Raw genomic sequence first — 22,774 nt, 5'->3', positions numbered from 1 at the left:
TCATGAAACTTTTACTAGACCTTTAAGTGCATTATCTGGATCAGCCTGAGGTTCCCTGTCGGTGGTTAGAAGGTTACCCATTGATTACTGGGCATCCTGTATATAACTAGCTATATTATTAGTTTCGATATGTGCGTAAGTAACTCTATACATATCTAAAGCATGATATGCATCCTTCTAGTCAGTAATTTGAGTAGAATATTGAGGGCCCATTAAAATATGTACCTAATTCTGAATGGGACTAAGAAATATGTATGTTTTCAGGTGGTCTCCGAGAGCCGGAGCCAGCAATAATACTGGACTTGGTTCATCAGCAGCTAAACAGCTACCTGACCAACATACAAAAACAGCGGAACAAGAAAGGAAAAGGATGAGTCGAATTATTAGTTTATAAAATCATATACATTAAAGATATATACATGGATTTCAGCAAGTCACAATTCGAAAAGCTAAATATAGTAAAGTCCAGTCACCAAAATATCCAAGCGCAATAATAACGCTATAATTGTCGGACCTAACCAAACAACGAATGGATCTACATACGTCAGTTGTCAGGGGGTCGTCGGTCTTATAAATGACAGATGCAAGCGACCCTTCTTCGAAATTCCTATGAAGGGACCCTTTTGTATACCTGCCCTTGCACCCGCTGCCAGCTTTTATGACTGTTACCCTCTTTTTTACCTTACCTATTCGCAGTGGGTAAAAATATTACAGCGGGTAAAAATATCATCGTGGGTTCGATGTGAATTTGACGCTATATCGCAATATTTTGTGTCTAATTATCCCCGGATTTACTAACGCGTAAGAGCGAGCAAGATAGTCGCTAGCGATATCGTGTGTTTTGTTTCAAGAGATACATTCCTGGTATTTCTTAGTGTTGTGATGATAAATAAGATTTTTGAATTGTAACTCTTTAGTTTTGTTAGTGATTGTGATTAAGTAATAAACGAAAGTATATCCGATAATTCGGAGGGGCAGCTTATTGGTAAGTGTAGGCAATAAGTTTGAAAGTAATATTTGTAAGTAATTCTTCATTAGTTACGTCTAGCAGTTTGCTTGCTATTGTATTTGTGAAATACTTACCTATTGTACAGTCAGATGCAGAAAGAGGTGCAAGTGTGAAGAATTTATTCATAAGTGTATTTTGACTTACTTATCACTGAACATTTATATTAATAGCCAGCTGGGACCGATTTACGGGTATCTATTTGTACCCGTGAATGGGTTCTAGCTGGTACATAATATCAAATTTGTCTTTAAGGGCCTCTGTATTGTAGGCTTTGGCCCCACGCACGCCTTCCAGAGGTCCGAGACCCCATGGTCCTGAGATATGGTAAGACAAACAAATATTTTTTTTTTTTTTTTTAAGTTTAAACATAGGTAGATTCATAAAATAAGTTATAACATTGTTTTATTTGTAAAAGAATGTTATTACTGAAAATAAAATATTATTATTAAAACAAAACGAGAGCGGGTAGTTGTCTAGTGCAAAAGTTTGTAATAGCCATTCACTTGCATGACGCTCATCCACTCGTGACGTGTCTGCGCTGAGACGGGCGTGTAAGCTTGACGCACACACACGCGCGGGAGCGGGCGTGCGCGTGACCAAGCAGGCAAGCAAGTTTCATTTTATTACCGTTTTTTTGTCCAATAATCTCCAACTTTCAACTAGTTTACTAATGACATTTACATTAGTTATGCGTGGCAAGGCGCAGCAGTATAAAAATCGAGGGTATCAGTATCAAATCAGGACGTTTATGGTAAAACACTGTCAGCGTATTATCAACTCACAAAATAATTTAACCATAGTTAAACAATTCACTTCTTACTTTCAGATTGTGCCGAATTCGTGACCACCAAGCGTGGAGTTCGCAAGATCCATCTCAACGGTTACATATACAGCAAGCATTTGACACGTAACTTAGGAGTTTGTGTAAAGACCCGTTGGTACTGTGGAACTCACCACTCGAGGGGGTGCAAGGCTTGTTTGTATACTATTGATGATGTTATAACAACATTTAAGACTGAACATAACCACTAATTTGTGAGTCATATAATAATGTGATTTATGTGATCACAAAATTTTGAGATTTCTGTGTATATTCGGTGCTGATTCCTAATAGTTTTAGAAATATAAATAGGTATCCAATCAAAACGAGTGTACAGGTTTTTAAAGGGTCGGCAAGCGCATGTAATATTTCTGGTATTGCAGGTGTCCATAGGCTACATAAATGTGAAATGAGACCCAAGTTCAATATTTAGAATATGCGTTGTTGTTGACTTCGCCAGCAAAATAATTGAGATCTATATGGGTGCCAAGTTCTAGTTCACTTGGGATGTAATTACAGTTCCCGCCTGCTCGACTTGCTCAAGTAATGCTGGGATAGCTTAGTGTTTAGCGCTGTTTTAGAGATCGGACATATTACAGATTGTTAAAAATATACTGTCTCTTTATCTTAGGTTCGTAACCACAAAATTGCCCAGCTGGATGCCAAATTTGAACTTTCTTGATCATCTGGCAGTAGGTTAGGTTTTTGATGTTAGGTCAGTCAGTGAGAAAAATCCCGATTTTTAGATGTTTGTATGAAATTTGTGTTTTAAATTTGGGGTTCTAGTTAGCCTTAAGGGTCCTAATAAATGAACCAAGTTTCATGTTTATATTTAGTAGATTTAAAGTTACGTGTAGGGTTCAAGAGTGGCTCCAAATGGTCCGTGTAATATGATTGACAGTCGCTTCCTCGCCAGTTCTCTTCGTTTGAACTTGGCTTGACACGCTACCGCGTGTCTGAATATCTCTATAGTTCACGTTACAAGGTATAATTCACTCTCTAATTTTTTTATTGGAGAATGATAGATACTTTACATTCGGTACGGAGATAAAGAATGTATTTACTCAAAGGGCAATAAAGCGTGTGCATCCACGAATTATATTTCTATTTAAATAAAACTTTTTGTCATAGAAGTAAGGTATTTCTTCCAGTGCTGCCATTTAATGTATTGTTTAATAATTTTTTGTTCCAGTTCGGTTATTCAGTTAAGGCCTAAACTGATCCTATGGTTGGATCCTGATAGTTCATTTATCTCTGGTATTAAAAAGATCAAAGTGTCCTTCAAGTATTAGTTCATTTTCTCCTAAAGAATTCTATACATATTTTTATTATTACCTACAATAGGGTCCAAGCTAATAAACCGTTTGACCCAATAAGCAGTTATTATTCTTAAACGTCATGTTCCTTCTTACTATATAATTATATTTATAAAATATACATTTATATCTACTACCTTCGCCTATAAATGACTTCTTTCTTTTAGTGATATATGAGTTTGTCAACCCTTCTAGTAAGAAAAAACGAGCCCTTTGGTCTGAATCAACTATGCGCGCCGCAATGGATTCTGTTATGAAAAGTAAAATGACCCAACGTCAAGCGGCTATACGTTACAAAATACCGCGAGGAACTCTCGGAAATCACTTAAGAAGTGGAAAATCCACTAAACAGCTAGGAAGGCCTAAGAAACAGAATAAATGACGCTTATTTTTTTAGTTTCTAAACCTTGTGCCTTACAAAAAGGCCAAAACACACAAGATACGTGTGCGTATACGTGCACACGTGCGTGCGCTAAAATGTTGGAGTCGTGCACGTGCACGTCACACGCGGTGTGCCTTATAGTCTCATAAGGATCTTTATATTACAACGTGCATGCGTCGTCTACGCACACGCATACGGTATGCACATGCATAAAAACACTAAGCGTACCTTTTCTTATTATCAAGTTTTGTCAAAATAAATATTTTAAATTTAACTTGTGAATTTTTGCGTTATCGCGTTAATAGCCCTCTCCTTTATATATAAACTCAAAATACTAGCATCGTTCAGATTACATACCTTGCTTGTACATTTATATAGTTACAAACTACTTTTAATTCTATTTTTTTTTCAATTTTAATTAATGTTTTCTAAACTTGTCCCTTTTGACGTACACACAAAATGGTACGGTGTTTACAAGTTGCAAATAATTGAGAACTGTGTAAACAGGTCTCAGGCGGAATGACAGCGGCTTCTGGATTGCAAACCTTGTTTTCACTTGTCATGGTCGTAAAGTTGCTGTAAGCGGCAGTGCACTGCTGTAGCTGGCGGCCGGTGCACTCCACAGCGCAAAATTCGGTAATCTGGAATAAATACGGTAAAATAACCTTAAATATTTGATATTTTTGTATTTTTTCCTCATAAAGAAGTTCATAACTCGGGTATGAATGCCCTTTTTATCTTCGAGGTAACTGATAAATTGCCTCTGATAAGCCTGTGCCCAAGGGTTGTATAATCTACTATTTTATTCTTTTTTGTTTTAGTTAAATACGAGTATGCCTCCAATTCTGGAAAGAAAAAGCGAGGTCTTTGGTCTGAATCCAATATGCGCGCCGCAATGGATGCTGTACTAAGTAAGAAACTGACTCAACATACAGCGGCTGCACGTTACGGCATACCTCGGAGGACTCTCAGAAATCATCTAAAATCCGGAAAATACACCAAACAGCTAGGAAGACCCAAGCGGACTAAATTAAAATAATTACCTATAGTTTCTTAAACATTTGGACTTTGTGCCTTATATCATCTCATAGTCAAGTTTTATAGAAATAAATATTTTAAACTGACCTTTTTGTTTTTGAAGTTGACCCAAAATCGTTTCGAGGTAAAGAAAATTAATTGGGAAGAAGTAACTTAAAGTTAACAATTTGAACTTTTTAGGATACGTGTGGGGTATCTATGGATAGGTCTTCAAAAATGATATTTAGGTTTCTAATATCATTTTTTTTCTAAACTGAATAGTTTGCGCGAGAGACACTTCCAAAAAAATGTGTGTCCCCCCCCCCCCCCCCGTAACTTCTAAAATAACAGAATGAAAAATCTAAAAAAAATATATGATATACATTACTATGCAAACTTCCACAAAAAATTGGTTTGAACCAGATCTAGTAAGTAGTTTTTTTTTAATACGTCATAAATGGTACGGAACCCTTCATGGGCGAGTCCGACTCGCACTTGGCCGCTTTTTTTTTAATGGGCCCACAAGACGATCATTCCCGGCGCTAAACTCACAATTTCGTACTCGGAAGGGTGTGGCAGCAAGAGTTTGTGCGTGCCAACATGCTTTTCACCACTGACCTATCACACATAGACAGTTAGTCCTCATAAGGCTAATCTGCCAAAAGTGAAGCCGAAACACGATCGATGTGTGCGTGCGACGCTCGTGTCTTACGCTCAGCGACACACACATATATACAAAAACGGGTTGCCAGAGTTCATTTATTCCCCTTAAAGTAGATGGATTTTAACCACATCCTTATACTTGGCTATCAATCATTTGGGAGTGTGTATGTAGATATTAAATTTATAGCAAAAGCTTTCAAGGTTTCTTTTAAGGACTTTGCATTTCTGTACTTTGTGAAATAATGTTTAAATAAAAAACGTTTATTTTTTTATTTTACAAATGTGCACAAATAATAGCTGGTAGAATTGACTTTGGAATAATGATTTTAAATGATAAATATTTAATGACGATCATATGGATTAGATTTGGTTTGATTTTATTTGATATCTTACATTTAATATTTTCTTCGGGTTGGTATGGTGAAAAGTTTTGTGTTTCACTTGGGGCAAAATTTGTTTAACTCTCGTAACTTGAAACCCTCGCAACGCTCAAGATTCCATTTTTAGAAATTTTGGGATCTTTATCTACTTAGCTCGATAATATTGCTAATTAGCACGAGCGGTTAAACAACAACTTTCCCTCTTGTAAAACAAATAACTATTTATCGTCAGTACTAGTAATTGTACCTGCCGGCCTAGCCAAGGTTGCAATCGCTATTGCTTCGACAACGAAACGCTTTGTGTCTCTCTATCAGTCTTCCATATAAGTGCGACAGTGACAGTTGCGTTTCGTTTTTACAGACCTTAACTGGTAACACCTGTGTTCCACAAATAAAAATTACTTTACTTGCTCATCAAAATGGCGAGAGCATATTCGACTATGTTTAGTCGGTTTCCATATTGCATCGTTCCTATTTAATCTAATTTTTTCCATCTATCTCGCAGACAGAAGCGGATCAGTCGGAAATCTAAAACGAATATCACACAAAATAAAAATATGAATTTAAACTGTAATTTTATAAAAGACAAAACATAATTTGAAATAAAAGAATGAAAAACTAAAAAAGAATATTTTCTATAGTCATACAAGGAACTTAAAGTAAGCATATTAATTTTATCAATGTAATCGTCATGCCTCATTTGGAGGAAAAAAGATTCATATCACCTGGCAACATTTATAAGTAATGGCGGCTGACGAAAATTTGGATTCTTGTATTTACAATTACGTAAAAATATCACATTAAACTGGATACTTACGCGTGAAATGTTATATCAGGCGGTTTGTTTTTATTCACTGATGTGTTGTGACACCAATTCACCGCACAAACAACCATCTTTCTTGTATTTTGTATAGGTGTACACAAACCAACTCGACCTTGAGTACTGCGAGGGCCGTTCGGATACGATGACACGAGGGCGACATAATGTCGCCCTCGAAATGGCTTCACTAGGGATGTACAGACTAGGCATCTAGGCTAGTTATAAATCTATGCTTTTCACAGTACTACTCTTAACACGTTAGCTGCCATCGACGTCAACTGACGCGCGTTGCCACAGCCCAATATCAACCTTCGTACTTTCCGATAAGGTTTACGATAACTCACTGCACACAATAGGCGTGGTGTTCAATAATGCACTGACCCAACTATAAGCTATGTACCTACATTATGATGAAATCCAGAAAACTAGAAAGGGTCAAGAAGAGCATTTGAAAAAGATTAATGTTTTTCAGAAGACTTAGGTCTGTAGTTATATGCCGTCGGTTTAATGTATTTTTTTATACATTTACTGTAAATAAAAATATCGCAATCATTGTTGTAATTACAAAAGTGACGAAGGGTTTCGACGCCGATCGGTGTTAATCGGTAGTCTTATCTACTTATATTGGTTTAGTTCAAAAATCTATGCAAGCTGTTGAATTTACTTTGTTTACCTGACCGAACTTATATAATTTAAGAGTTATGTTATGAAAAATAACAATGTAACAATTATCTTTATAGATAACTATCACCAAATATACGGTGAAGGTAAATCCCAGCGCCTCTCCTACCAGAACTACATATTCACACCACACTACCACCGGATGGTAAACAACGTACTGAAGACCAGATGGTACTGTCGCGTTTTTTTTTTCAGACCGTAATCCATACGTTCACACCGCAGAGTTTGGATATCTAAAGACTTTATATATATTTTTATTCCGCTATTACACGGTTATTACGTCCAAAGATTTTATTAAACGATATAAATTTAAAATGTATTTGTTATTGTTTAAATAAAATGTTATAAATTATATTTCCCTAAAATTTTTCTTATTATTTTACCGAATGAAATTATCATTGTCATGTTAGCTGTCATTCACAGAAAAAAAAAAGAAAAATTAAAACGTAAACCGGCGCCCGCTATTTTCAGTATTTTCAATTAAAATTGGATTAAGTTGTATCAAAATAATTCAATTTAAATAGCAATTTTGATTGAAAAGGGTTGTTGTGATTCATTTTTGTAATATAAATCATCGCTAAACGTAGTGTATAGTGTTGAATTAACAATATTATTCAAGTTCATCGGAAAATTCCTTACTATAATGGTCTGTAAGTGTAATATTTACTCTCGTAACCAATATTTGTTTTATTGTGTACATTACGTCATTCAATCTACTTACTAGTGTCTTTTATTCGCCCCGGGTCTATGGAAGACATCTCGGGACTTGTAAATAATGACACACTTGGCACACTTGCATTGAAATGTACTATATTCCATTTAATTTTCTTCATTAATTATCTTTATTGTAACGTATCAAAATTTAATTATTCTGTGGCATTTTTTTTCTTGTGAGCCCCTAAATCTTAAGACAAATGACACTGTCATAACTGTCTTTACAGGTGAATATTACCAAATATATGGGGAAGGTAAATCCAGGCGCCTTTTCTACCAGAACTACATATTCACTCCGCACTACCACAAGATGATATACAACGAGCTGAAGACCAGATGGTACTGTCGCCGGCAACACAAGAGCTGTCGGGCTGTAATTTATACTGTTGGTGATAGAATCACAACAGTTAGGAATGAACATAACCACGATTCACCTTGAATAGAAATAAAACCAATCGTGTGGCATTTTCCAAAAGTATAGTCATAGACTTACTTACATGTCCAATATGTTTTCAATAAGTGTGTAATGTTTAATATAATTATAATAAAATTATCTTACACTTGCCATAATGCCATTTCATATATTATTACTTGTTATAATGTAAGTAATTGTTACTAAATGTTGATTTTGTTATCTTATGATTTAATCTAATCCGTAATTGATATAATGCTTATTTTTGTATTAATTTTTAACGAGTATCATTATTCTAGTTAAAAATTAATATACTTATATGGCTTTACATATTGTATAATAGCATTATATTTACTTTGAGTTTCATTCGTAGCTAATTCTATTTTTAGTACCATTTTCTAAGTATTATATCTAGTCTCATAACTTACTCCTGTATAGGCTATACATGTTTTTTTAAATAAGTTTTCAATATATGTAATGTACATAGTGAGTGTAATAATATCACTTGCAAAAAATGCGTTGTTTCGTTTTGTGCATTTTACAATGAATATAAAGATAATTAAAACCATTATTTAAAATGCTTTCACTGTAATCTCAGTAAGTATCAGAGTTGCATACACATACGTTGACACGGTAGTGTACTGGGTAAAGTAAAAGGCGAACATTCGTGTAACAGGATAACATATTCATCAATATGTAAACGTTATTTTTTTTGTTTTTATATTCGGCTCTTAAAAAGAGCCGAATATAAAAACAAAAGCGGGAGCGTAAGTCGTTGGCGGCACGAGCGAACATGATCGCCCACAGATTTGCACGTTGTTCAACTATAGTAAAAATAACCCTTTTTAAGGCGTACTGTACTTCCTTCTACACTAACAATCTGTGGGCTCATTTCACTCAAAAGTCGTTTAACTCCCTACGCGGCCAATATAATAACGCGTTCAGGGTGATGTTGCGGCTGCCGCGCCACTGTAGTGCATCGAGCATGTTCGCGGATGCGCGCACCGATTGCTTCTACGCCACTCTGCGCAAGCGGTGCGCGGCGATGCATCGCGATGCTCAGCAGAGTGCGCGCCAGCCGCAACAGCGTCCTAGCAATGATCGCAGACCGGCTGGACTGCCCCTATTTGAATCACTGTATAAGTGTTCACGTAGGTACGGGTGCCAGTAATTGATTAGTACTGACGGATTTTATGTAAGTAATTTAATGTATTTTAATATTTAATTTATAACAAACTTTAACTTAATTTTTATTGTAATGTCTATTTTAATCCTATGTTAATATAATTTGTATTGTGTGGACCATTGTTGTCTATAAATAAATAAATTGATTGATTGATTAAATAACGGTAATAGCATCCACAACTGAAACTAATAACCAATTACCTTTTTTCAGCTGCCGTTTTCGTCACGTCACGCAAAGGCCTCCGCCAGATCCTGTACGATGGCTACAAGTTCTCCACCCGCACTAAACGCGGGAACACCCCAGTCGTCTACTGGTTCTGTTCGTCACACCACACGCGGGGATGTCGCGCCTCAATACGTACTATAGATGACTCTATCATCTTTGTGAATCCTGAACATATACATTGACGAAATTAAAATATAATATAATTGTATTAATGATTCCAATTTTTGTTAAACATATAGAATAAAATATCCATAAATAAGTTTGTAAGTAATTTTACGTAGAATTTCAAGTTTCATAAACATTCCGATTGTATTTTGCGCTAGTATTGATGAGCATTATAAGAATACGCCTTCGACGGCAACTTCTGAGGAGCTGACGGTGAGTAGCGGCACAGTGGACCCCTATTCACGAGGACCCTTTTATGTGGTCCTCGTCTCTGACCTTGCCTTAACTGGCCCGCCAAAGTGGAGTCTCAAGGGCGGAACCTGCTTATGCTCCAGGTTGGAAGTGTAAAGTATCATACCTAACGCCGGCTACCTGCTGAACAGATTACCGGGATCTGGCTACCGCAGACTCACCTGTCAACCTCACAGCCGCTCAAAAATATTGCCCTATTGTCGCCTTGTGCGTGCGTTGTGGGGCCTGCCTTTCACAATTCTAAAACTGATTCTACCCGGTAGGTGTCCGCTAATCTCTTCCCATATCCAATTATCGAACATATAAATCAATAGCCTCTGACCTTAGTTCTTATCCATGTAGCCATAAGTAGTGCTGCAATAGTATTTGCACCAGGCGGGGACCTTCTCCGTATATATCATAGCGCTCAGAGATGGTATCCGCCACCTGTATAAAGAGATTCTGTGTTTCTGGTTTCAGCTCTGTGTACGCCTTCCTAAGACCTAGGATTTCATGGTCCCGAGATAACGACATACTTAACAGATAAATATTTACACATACTTAAGACTCCGGTTAATATTGTAACCTATAAACGTATACTTAATTCGACTATTTAAATGTTTGGATATATTTTGTGCATACCTTTTTGGCTATAAATAATGTACCGTTTGGTCACTGTCTACAATCGATAACTGAAACATTTTCTACCGTTGATAACATTCCGCACTGCATAATGAAAAAAAAAAACAATAGCAAATATTGTCACCCTCGGACAACTTTTCAAATGTATAAATTAAGGATATCTAAGACTACTGGTATTTTTATAGAAAAAAATACATCTTGTTAAAGAAAATAGTTGCTGAATCTAGGTTTAGCGCTTATACACTTTCAGGGGACATTCTTTTAACAGGAAACTCGGAGGGGTATGAATTCCACTTTTTTTTGTACATTTGTACATGATCTACCCCAATATCAACATTTTACTTGACTGCGACTTCACCAGAAAGTAAGGTTATGTGTTTAAGTACTGATGATTCAGTACACCCTGTAGCTTAGGATACTTGCCAGATTTTTAAAAATGACATATCGGTAAATTCCTCTTGCACTTTACAACCTATTAAAAGGGACATTCCCTTGGAAGTGCGCTAAACCTAGATTCAGCAAGTATTTTCTTTCACAAGATGTATTTTTTTCGCAAAGATATCGGGGACATTTTTGTGTATAATTTAATAGTATTTAATATTGTCTTACACCATATTTTCCTAGATAACGTAGATTTTGAGCAAAACGCGAATTTATCCAGGATGGTACATATTTCCAAGATGGCTGCGATTCCTCAAGGACCCCAAATGTCAAATGGTATGGACATGAATAAGGGGCCTTTAATTTACATATATACCAAAATTCAGGACTGTCCAAGAAATCGCTGCAATCTTACCTTCGTCTAACTCTACCCTAAAAATATGTGCTTTACAATTTTTTTCTCGTCACGATTGATTTTTATATCCATGCCAAATTGGCGATTTATAGCACTAACAATCACGGAGCATAGCCTCGGACAGACAGACGTACAAACAAACGTACATGGCGAAACTTTACGGGTCCCTAAAAACCGAAACTCTTTGGAAAATACTGAATCCCTAGTAAGTACTAAGTAAATGGCGTCGTAGCCACGATCCGACAACAGTAGACTAAACCAACTGTCTGTGGCTTTCCATGAATAATGGGTCCTTATGCTACATGTGAATAAGGACCCTTTTTTAATGGAAAGCCACGTCTTGCCACTGTGACGTGCAGACTCTAATATGTGAACTTCGATTGATTTTCGCGGTTCACATTAAAAGATGGTTACAAATTTCAAAGTAGGTAGAAATGTAAAGCTGCAACACGAACACACTGCATGCGTTTCGAAAATGAAACAGTGAAATTAATTATAAAAAGTATTTTAGCAAAAAGTATTTACAAGATACTAAGATACGAATAGAAAGTATCTAAATACAAGATACAAGATATTTAAAAAAAAAGTATTTCAAATACAAGATGAAAATACGTATTTTGTATCTTGTATCTGTATCTTAGATACTTTTATCTTAGATAAGTCACATCTCTGAATCCGTATATATTATTATAATAAGCAATTGTATTGAGGCTTAAGGAAATGGCGTCCATATAAACTCTTCCCTCGAAAAAAAACCCTTATGATCATAGAAAGTTGCTCTAGAGTAACTATCACACATTGAATATTAATATGTACTCGTATAGAGTCAATTAAATTTTTACCATAGTATCGTATTATGTAAGTTTGTATGTCCACCGTAATAAAAATATATTGATTTAAACCAACACGATTTTCGTTTATAGTTTTAAAAGGAATACGGAACTTAATCGCGTAAACTTACGTTTATTATATGGCCTAACGTTTCGAACATGACATTACGTTCGTGGAACGTACGCCCAGCAAGATGTTGATACAATAGATGTTAATAAACGTAAGTTTACGCGATTAAGTCCCGTATTCGTTTTAAAACTATAAAAAATATACATAAATTAACATTACTCAGGATTAATATAAACAAAAGTTTCAGTAATCATGCAATTAAACTATATATGCCAAGTAATATAGTAGTATGATTTATAGTAATTTGACCAAAGATTTAAGGGATTGTGACGATATTAGACTATTTGACAGGAAAGTGAGATGATTTTATAAATAGGCTATATTACTCTATTGATGAATATCAAAGTATTCATAATGCATAAAATTACCTAACTTGTCATTTTTTCATTATTATACTACTTTATATATTAATGTGGAATTAATTTTATACTGTAGGTATAGTTTTCTTGTTCAGCCTTAAAATTTGATTTGGTTTGATTTTATACCTGTTGCTATGATTTATTATAACTTAATTGTATTTGATTGCATGTAAATTTGCTTACCTGTAGCAAAGTAATATTTTGAGTTTAATTTTGAGGCATATATTATGCATGACATATTTAGATCTATCACTATATGGCGAAACTGTCGGCGATTTTTAGTTTTAGTAACCACATAAGTAGTGAATTTGATCATTAACAAGTTCATTTCTTTTTGTTAATGTACATTTAGGATAGAAAGCAATCACACTGTTAAATATTTCTTTTATTTTTATTTTAAAATTAAGAATTTCATAAACAGTTTTGTATATTTACTAGGGTGTCTCTTATTTAACTATTTTCAGAAATTAATAACGCATACCCCCTAAATTGGTTTATTTTATCCCAAATCGCTCTGAAAATAAATTTCAGGTCATTTCTGTAACTGCAACCCGTGCCGACTTTCATGCGATTATCCCATACAATGCATGAAAATGACCCAATATTTTTTTCTTTTTCATAACTTTTTCGTATCAATCGCATATACTACTGCCGTATAATAATTATTTCACAAAAAATCTCGATGCGAACAGAAAACCAATAAAAAATTATCAAATTAATGTCTGGTCAGATTTCTCCATATTAATTTGTATGGGAATTTTAGTTGCAAGTCGGCACAGGTTCGACCTGAAATTTATTTTCAGAGTGTTTTGAGATAAAATAAACTGAATAAGGGGTATGCGTAATTTCTGAAAATCGTGTAATTGTTGACTTAGTTAAATGGTGTCTAAAAGTTACAAGACAGGTTAAAGAAAAACTTTAATGTTACAGATCACATAAGAAAAAAAATGCGAAAAGTGAGTAGAGAAGAAAAGCTAGAAAAGAAAAGAATAACAGAACGTAATAGAAGAACAAAGATAGCAAGCGATCCTGCACTGTATGAGAAGATGAAAGAGTATGACCGACAACGCTATCTTAAAAAGAAAGCAGAAGGGAAAATGAAACTGCTTCACGAATTACCACCACGTTTACGAAAAATTAGAAGGGAAAGAAATAGAATTAACTATCGTAATTATTATATGAGAAAGAAGAAAAGAATACACGAGGAGTTCAAAAATATGTTACCTTTATCATGTCTGTCTCCAAAAACCGAATCTGAAGAAGAATGCAAAACTCCTTAAGCACCTTCCTTTAATTATTACATTCGGAAAAGGTGAAGGGAGCTTTTAAATAATTATACCTAAGTAGTAAAAAAGTGGTAAATTCTCATGTAATATAATTTATTTTAATTAAAAAGGATTTTGCACCTTGAGGTTCACTTCGCTTGCGTTTTGAATTAAATGTTCTCAAAGAAGAAATAAAGCACACGTTAAATTACTTTCATAAAATAAAACAAATCTCGTTGGGTACTAGAAAATTATCAGCAAAGTATTTCAGTATCTTATACCAGGCGCGAAAAATTTAAATTGCTGAACGTACAAAAAGAGCATTAGTAGAAATTGTATTAAAAATCTTTGTTGTTATTCCCATTGCATTAACAATCGTTTAAATACCTTCCCCCACTTAAATTTTTAAAGTTATTTACTGCATAACACAGGTTCTGCGAATATAAAAACTGTTTTTCAAAGATACAAGGACTTTGATGTTACAGGTCACTAAATAAAGCAAAGACGTAAACAAAGTAGAGAAGAGCAACTACAAAAGAAGAGGATAGCAGAACGTATAAGAAAAACAAATATAGCAAGCAACTCAGGACCTTATGAGAATTATAAAGAAAAAGAAGACACTGTACCTATAAGAGGAAAGCGGCCGGAAAACTTAAAATGCTTCACGAAATGCCTGTTAAAGTGCAAAAAATTATGAGGCTGAAAAACAGAATTAGTAGCCGAAACATATTTTAAAGAAGAAGAAGGTACAGGGAACAATAAATGTAGAAACAAAAATAAAATAAAAAATATTAAATACTCCTTAAGTATATTAATATTCGCTCAAGTGGCTCCTGTGATGTTGCTTATGTCCATGGGTGACGACGACTGCTTCCCATCAGGCGACTTGTCTGCTTGTTTACTGACTATCACAAAAAAATAGTCTACCTTCACTTTTACTTTCGTATGATTTGTCTTAATACGTTTATTTCATTTTTTAATTATATATATTAAACTACACGGAATTATATTTATTAAAAAATGTCAGAAAAAACAAGGATAATAAATAGAAAGAGAACAAACTTATAAAATGAAAAATAAACACAGGATTATTTTGTTATATCTGAGGGGTGAATAAGTACGTCATACTGAACAACTTTTACTATACTATAGAGCCAACCACGAAAGCGCGAATTAAAGACTGACATACGATACGATTTGCCGAAATGTCGAAACAAAATCGGCTGTCTCTAAGTCGGTTTTGTTTTCATTTTCGAGGTAAGTCTCATAGTAAAAGATGTTCAGTATGATCTACATATTTTTACATAAATATATATATATCTAAGAGTATGTCAGACATGAAAAAAAGTCAATGTGTAAAATTGTAAAAAAACACTGGGGGATAAACATTTTTTATTTATATCGAAGTTTTGTAATTACTTGGGTTAAAAGTTTTGTTCTACATCTTTGATATTCCTTTCTAATATTTATTAAATTATTTTTCGTACTTTATATTCATCACATGGGCGGCTACGTGTATAGGGAATAGCAAAATAAAATAACTTTTATAATTTTAGGCAACAAAAGGAATAAAAGGAAAAAAATGTCAAGAGAAGAAACTCTACAAAAGAAAAGGCAAGCTCAACGTGCGAGATATGAAAAAATATTATGCGACCCAGCACTCTGCGAGGAGTACAAGAAAAAAGAAAAAGAAAAATACAATAGAAGGAAACAAGACGGAAGAATAAGACCAATTCACAAATGGCCAAAGAAAATCCAAGAAGAAATAAGGGAACGAAATAGACAAAATTCTCTAAGGTACTATTATAAAAAGAAATCACAGAAGACTAGAATTAGTTCACCAGCGTCTCGTTCTTCCTCTGAAATTGATATAAAAGAAGATTTTATTATTCCTTAAGGTCCCAAGTGACATCCTACGTTCTTGATTAAATCAAACAATATTTTTCTTTTCTTTAAAATTGTGACAAGAGTTACATGGGACGTTAGCCGATAACTGGTAGGGGGCGTCATATCTGTCGACATTTTATGAGCAGCATTTTTGAATCCACACATTATATGTATTGAGGTAGGAAAATGTTTGTTAATTTATATAAAATACAGGTAATTCGCTTTATTAGTAATTTTACATCGTGTGTTAATATCGTGATCAGGTCTAAGAATTGATGATTTCCCCAAGGCCTTTTCATGAAAAAATAAAACCTAGCCTATATATATTTAGCCAATCAAATTAGATCGAAAAAAAAGCGTGTTCAGATATTGATTTCCAGCAATCTGGAAGTCGTTTTAATACCTACATTTGGTCCTCAATGCGTCTAATCCGAGTTTGCGTAATCCCAGGAGGTGTGCATTAATTTTGGGAGCCTTAGGATATACATTTTTCTTGGATTTCCAAATTACTTGGTGTAGAAGTAATCCACCAACAATTATAATGGCTCTACCAACAAGGTTTGGTGGATCAAATTACAATCACTGGTGAAAAGGTGAATTCGGATTTTAATATCATCATGACCGAAAATAAAGAAATTCAAAATAGCGGCCATTTATTACAACCCTTATACAGGCTTGACAGGCTATTGGGCACAATTGCAACCTATAAATGAATGTCTTAAAGTTGATAACTGTACTTTTTAAATAAATGTTTTTTCTTATTGAATTGAATTGAAAATATTTATTTCAGATTTACAACCATCCATATTTATTAGTATAACTTAGGAACTAATGTTAATTTTGTACTTAATATAATACTAGTATTACAACTAAATACCTAACCTATTTTCTAAATTTCAAAAATCCTATAACTTAGCGAATCCAATGCGCCAGTATAGGATTCTCAACCCTCTCTGCAATTACCTCCAGAATGCTGTTGGTACTGCCCCTAAGCCTGCCCATCATCGAGACGATTCCATTGCCATCCTGGCAATTTTCTCTATGGTATATTATCATACAATCTCTCCAAAGATTTTTTTTGTAAAACTACATAATTTTTCAGCCTATCCAAGGCCGCGGTATATTAAGTTGAAACGAGGGAAGCGATTGATACTATTCAAAGGCTACACTTACTTCGAGTACCAAAACAGTCGAGGACTGAAACGCCGATGGATATGTTCCACGCACTACCTTAAGGGATGTAGGGCCACTATAACCATGATAGATCATGAGGTCATAGCGGTCACCGGTGAAAACGTACCAAGAGAAATATATAGAAATGTAAATAATGCCTTCTAGTGGTCGTGTGTTAGCTACGACTGCATCTCCACTATATCTACTATAGCATGCGTTTTATGTCTAATTATTTTGGTTATGCATTTTAGGAAATTAAATGTGTTCTGGTAACAAATATTTAATATAATAATCTGATTTGTTCCCAAAGTTGTGTAAACTGAAAGCTGTTAAGCTACTACAGTCATGTGTTTATTTTAACCATTGTATTATTTATTTTGTTTTAAATTACAACTTATCTACTTAAATTAATGTTATCATTTATATTATATTTGCTCATCTTACCTGCAAAACTTAAAGGAGCATTTCTCCATTTACGAACTCTTTTCCGTACTCTTTTTAACTTTTGAAAATAGCACGAAACCGATGTTTGGTCAAATTAAATCAGGCTTAGATTTTATGTGTAAACCAACCTTTAGCTTCCTAGCATTTCCAGAAAATAATAATCACTGTAGCGTTCGTGACACTGGTGTGCCCAATTGCTGCTTAAGTTTAAATGACACTAATATAAGTACTTTTTTCAGTAAAATTCATTACCTCTAGAAGAGGAAATCAGTTGCTGCTATTGAAGGACTACACATACTCAGCTACATTGAAACGGTCCACCCCTCCGAAGATCCGGTGGATCTGTTCCACACACTGGTCCAAGGGTTGTCGGGCTGCAGTTGTGATGTTCCATGAAGAAATTATCAGCGTAAACGATGCGCATAACCATCTACCTTCTAAAAGCAATATGCTTATTTATTAGGAGTCAGCCAATCGAAATGCTTTTATTTTAAAACGGCATACTTAAATTACATGAAACTTGGCACGAACATTAACGGATATCAGACAATTGAGCGCTCCATAGAGCGACTCGCTCTAATATCTTTATATTACAATATCTAGCAAGAAAAACTAATACGTTCACGGACTTCAATTGCTGAGATATTTAGGGTTTACTTTACATTGGGCATTTCATACCATACCTTTAATACATACGAGTATTAGTATTGACTACCAAATTAGCTTGAACCTTAAACAGCCCCACAATTAAAAAGTTCGTGACTGTATCTGATTTATGTTTCTTCAATGTTCATATCAAATTTCATGTTATGTAACTATGTTGTATGTGTGTATGTTGTATGCTATGTAACTTTGATTGTATAGCGGTGGCAAGGTGTGTGTGATCCTCAAAATAAAAAATCATCTTATTGTAAAACTATGTAATGTTGTTCAGCATAAATGATAGGAACTAGTAAAAATAAATATGTGTGGAATATCAGTAGAATTTTCTATCGCGTCGCCTCTATTAAAAATCAGCTCATTATAGTACCTATTTTTATTGAAAAGTATTTGTTTGAAAATTCTTTATTATGTTTAATATCTCTTTAATTTTTATTTCAACGCGTGTATGCGCTACTTAGTTCTTATGATTATTATTAAACTCCTATCCACCTTAGTATGAAGTTTATCACAATTAACAAAAAACATGTTTTTTTATTGCATGTACATGTGCATGTCCATGCACTTTCAACATAAGTGGCAAAACCTAGCGTTGTTTTAACAGTAAATTTTATGTTTTAGTGAAATTCATCATGTCTAGAAAAGGAAATAAGCTGCTCCTTCTGAAGGACTATACGTGTCAGTTACTCGGCATGACTTCAAGTCCACGAAGATCCCTTGGGTTTGTTCGACACATTGGTCCAAAGGCTGCCGGGCTAAGGTAGTTATGTACCAAGGCGAACTGATCACCGTCAGTGATGTTCATACTCATTTGCCTTCGAGAACCAACATATTAATATTACTTACAAACATATACAACAGGGCTAGTGCGCACTATACCAGCAATATCTGTCCACTGGAATATATCATCACCAGTCCCAGAGTTATTTTTGCAGTTTCGAATTTGAAACCTTTTATTCTATTATAGTTACAGACTCTATTTAAATTTGCCCTTTAAAAGGAATATATATCTGACCGGACAGGAAATAGTTTTTTAATCCGATAAGGTTAAGTGGGTTAAAAGAAACATCGGGACAAGATAAACACTAGTAGAAAATCCTTATACAGTGTCTATTGCCCCACCTAACCTTATCCCTCTCTTCATCTGCTACTACTGGCAGTAAGTCGAGTGGCCGGAATATGTATAAAAAAAACTCCCATTATTTGTTCCCATAGTAGAAATTACCGATATGCAGAAATAAATCAAATAAATGTACAAATAAAAATAAAACACGAGATTGTTTAAAAAAATGTACAGAAAACAATTCAAAGAAAATATTGTCAGCAATGCTAGTTATCACGACTTCAGAACTATACAAAAAGTTTTTAATAAATCGGACTGCAGAAATATATAGGTATTATTTGAGAATAAATCTTACATGTACAATAAGTATATCACTTATAGGTAACAATTAACGTTAGTGAAAATAGTGGCCTTCTAATTCTAATAATAAATTAATTTACAAACATTTTAACTAGGTTCTTGGGAGTTAAATAAGTTTGAATTATTATCTCGAATCTAAGCAGTCGAAATAATCGCACCTTTTCCAGTTCACTACATCACTTCGAAGAAAGGAAATCAACTCATTCTCTTCAAAGGCTACACGTTCTTCGAATACCGACGTCAAACTAAGGATGCCAACATACGCTGGAAGTGTTCTACAGGCGCCAAGCATAAATGCAGAGCGCGCATAATGATGGACGATGGCCGAATTGTATTTTTAAATGATAGTCATAATCATCCACCGCCGAAATTGAGTAATTGGGGAATTCCTTAAACAGTATTTCCAAAGCCTAAATAACTTTTTTTTTGTATGGAAAGGCCAACAGCATATTTGGAACAAGCTTTTTGTCTATTGAAGAGGATAACATTTTTTTATATATTGATAGACAATAAGCTTTCCATTATAATTATAGATAATCGGCTGGGTGGGTAATTGTCAACTTGAGAGTTGAGATTTTAATGTTCCTTTATATTACTTGTAATTTATGAATAAACTGTTTATAAAAATGTTTTGCTTGATTTGGTAGGCTTAAAACTGATTCTAAGTAAGGGGCCCACTGATGAACAGCCCGCCGGATGGTGTCGGCCTGTCAGTTAGAACAAAAAGTTGTCATGTCCGAACAACTGTAAATTTCTAGCCCCTTTAGTGTAAATTTCTTACGCTTGGTTTGAATAACAATAAACATGTGTCTTATTGTTATTATACTTCGTATCCAAATCCAAGACAACAAATATAATTTACTAGCAGCAGTACACGTTATCGTGCAGTCCAAGTCACACATTTTAGAGATTATAGTATTTAAAAAACAAGTTCGCGCTGTCCCTCTCACTCGCTACGCTGCGTTCCTGCTTCGACATCGCTCCTCCAGTACTCATTTACATGTTTTTGTGTTAGTCCGAGTCACACGTATTTTCGCCAAAATAGTGTTCCTCTAAATATGTGTACCTAATTGTGTTTCGATTAATGTTTATTGTGCGCTGAATAAGAAGTATAGAATCAAAACATTATTTGAACTGCCGACCGCCGTACCCTCGAACGAAAAATTGATGTTTATTCAGCTCGGCAAGTCTAGTCTCGTTTGCCATACTTACATGGCAGTTAAACTTTCAATTTGAAATTGTAGGTATATTCGTTTAGCGTAATAAACTTATTACCTAAGAAATCAAGTAAGTAATTTTTACGTTCATACGAAATCACTTACTACAACTACCTTCTTTTTTGAATAAATTAATTACGGAAAAAATAAGTATGGGGCTACAAATAGATTACAATTTGAACTTTAAATAATTGTAATACGTACTATTATAGTATTATTTACTAATATAATATTATTTAGATTTCATTTTATGATTGCATAAAATGCAATGTTCACTCACAATTTTTTTTTTTTACGAGATGCTTTCGCGTACAGATTTAAATATACAAACCATACCCTACCATACAATAAAACAGATAACAATGGTAATCCTTGCCGATTGGTAATAAGTGCCTATGAATGATAACAAAACGCGTCTTTATGCAAATGTACATACACAGTACCAACAAGTTTAATGAGCGTCTTATGAGGATACCTATAGGTATAAATATACAGGAGTAATGTCAATCAATACACAATCTATAAGACATTGGAAGACTATTTAGTCTGACTGACAGTTTAAAGTGTTTAATGCCATTAATCGACGTATACAAACGGGACGTGCTATGCGTGCTCCGATACCGTGCGCCCCATGCCCCATATGAGGGCCATAGTGAATCTATCGTATGGATCATGACGGATTAGGTAGTAGGCTTTAATCGGACATCGCGGTATCGTCGAGTCTTGGGTCCAATCGATGTGGTCGCCTCCTAAATTTGATCATCAGTTAGTTACCCGCTTTGTTATTATTAGACAGCTTTGATTAACATAATATAATATAATTTTAAAATGAAATATATTATGGAAAGATATACTTGATTTGTGTAATATTGTGGACTCCGTCTAATAATAATTCTCCTTTCCGTGAGTACTTAGAAGCTTAGGTTTACTGTGCAACAAGATATTCATCAAACAGAAAATCGGTATTAACTGTGTTGATTAAAGTTTTAATGTAATTTTATAATGCACATTAATTAATAGTTCAAAATTAAAACACATATTAAATAAATATTTTCTTATAAATGAGATGTCGACATGGTACTATATTTGCCCCACTTTAATAGTGAAGAGGCTATCATTACTCCACAATCATTGTGTCGAGGGCTCCGCTTTCACAGCGTCGAGGTTATATTTGCCCCACTTTAATAGTGAAGAGGCTATCATTACTCCACAACCATTGTGTCGAGGGCTCCGCTTTCACAGCGTCGAAGCTATATTTGCCCCACTTTAATAGTGATGAGGCTATCATTACTCCACAATCATTGTGTCGAGGGCTCCGCTTTAACAGCGTTGAAGCTATATTTGCCCCACTTTAATAGTGATGAGGCTATCATTACTCCACAATCATTGTGTCGAGGGCTCCGCTTTAACAGCGTCGAAGCTATATTTGCCCCACTTTAATAGTGATGAGGCTATCATTACTCCACAACCATTGTGTCGAGGGCTCCGCTTTAACAGCGTCGAAGCTATATTTGCCCCACTTTAATAGTGAAGAGGCTATCATTACTCCACAACCATTGTGTCGAGGGCTCCGCTTTAACAGCGTCGAAGCTATATTTGCCCCACTTTAATAGTGAAGAGGCTATCATTTCTCCACAATCATTGTGTCGAGGGCTCCGCTTTAACAGCGTTGAAGCTATATTTGCCCCACTTTAATAGTGATGAGGCTATCATTACTCCACAACCATTGTGTCGAGGGCTCCGCTTTAACAGCGTCGAAGCTATATTTGCCCCACTTTAATAGTGATGAGGCTATCATTACTCCACAATCACTGTGTCGAGGGCTCCGCTTTAACAGCGTTGAAGCTATATTTGCCCCACTTTAATAGTGATGAGGCTATCATTACTCCACAACCATTGTGTCGAGTGCTCCGTTTTCACAGCGTCG

The 22,774-nt window shown here is 34.8% G+C and overlaps 1 long non-coding RNA gene across 1 annotated transcript; it reads left to right on the top strand.

Annotated features, from left to right (window-relative positions):
- The first annotated feature begins 5,789 nt into the window (after window positions 1-5,789).
- LOC133515883 (uncharacterized) lies at window positions 5,790-9,896 on the top strand. Its single transcript, XR_009799124.1, has 2 exons — window positions 5,790-8,321; window positions 9,611-9,896. It is a non-coding gene; the product is annotated as an uncharacterized LOC133515883 (long non-coding RNA).
- Window positions 9,897-22,774: the final 12,878 nt, after the last annotated feature.

The sequence above is a fragment of the Cydia pomonella genome, chromosome 3 (assembly GCF_033807575.1).
Source record: "Cydia pomonella isolate Wapato2018A chromosome 3, ilCydPomo1, whole genome shotgun sequence".
NCBI lineage: Eukaryota > Metazoa > Arthropoda > Insecta > Lepidoptera > Tortricidae > Cydia > Cydia pomonella.
This window is presented reverse-complemented; position numbering and strand designations above follow the sequence as displayed.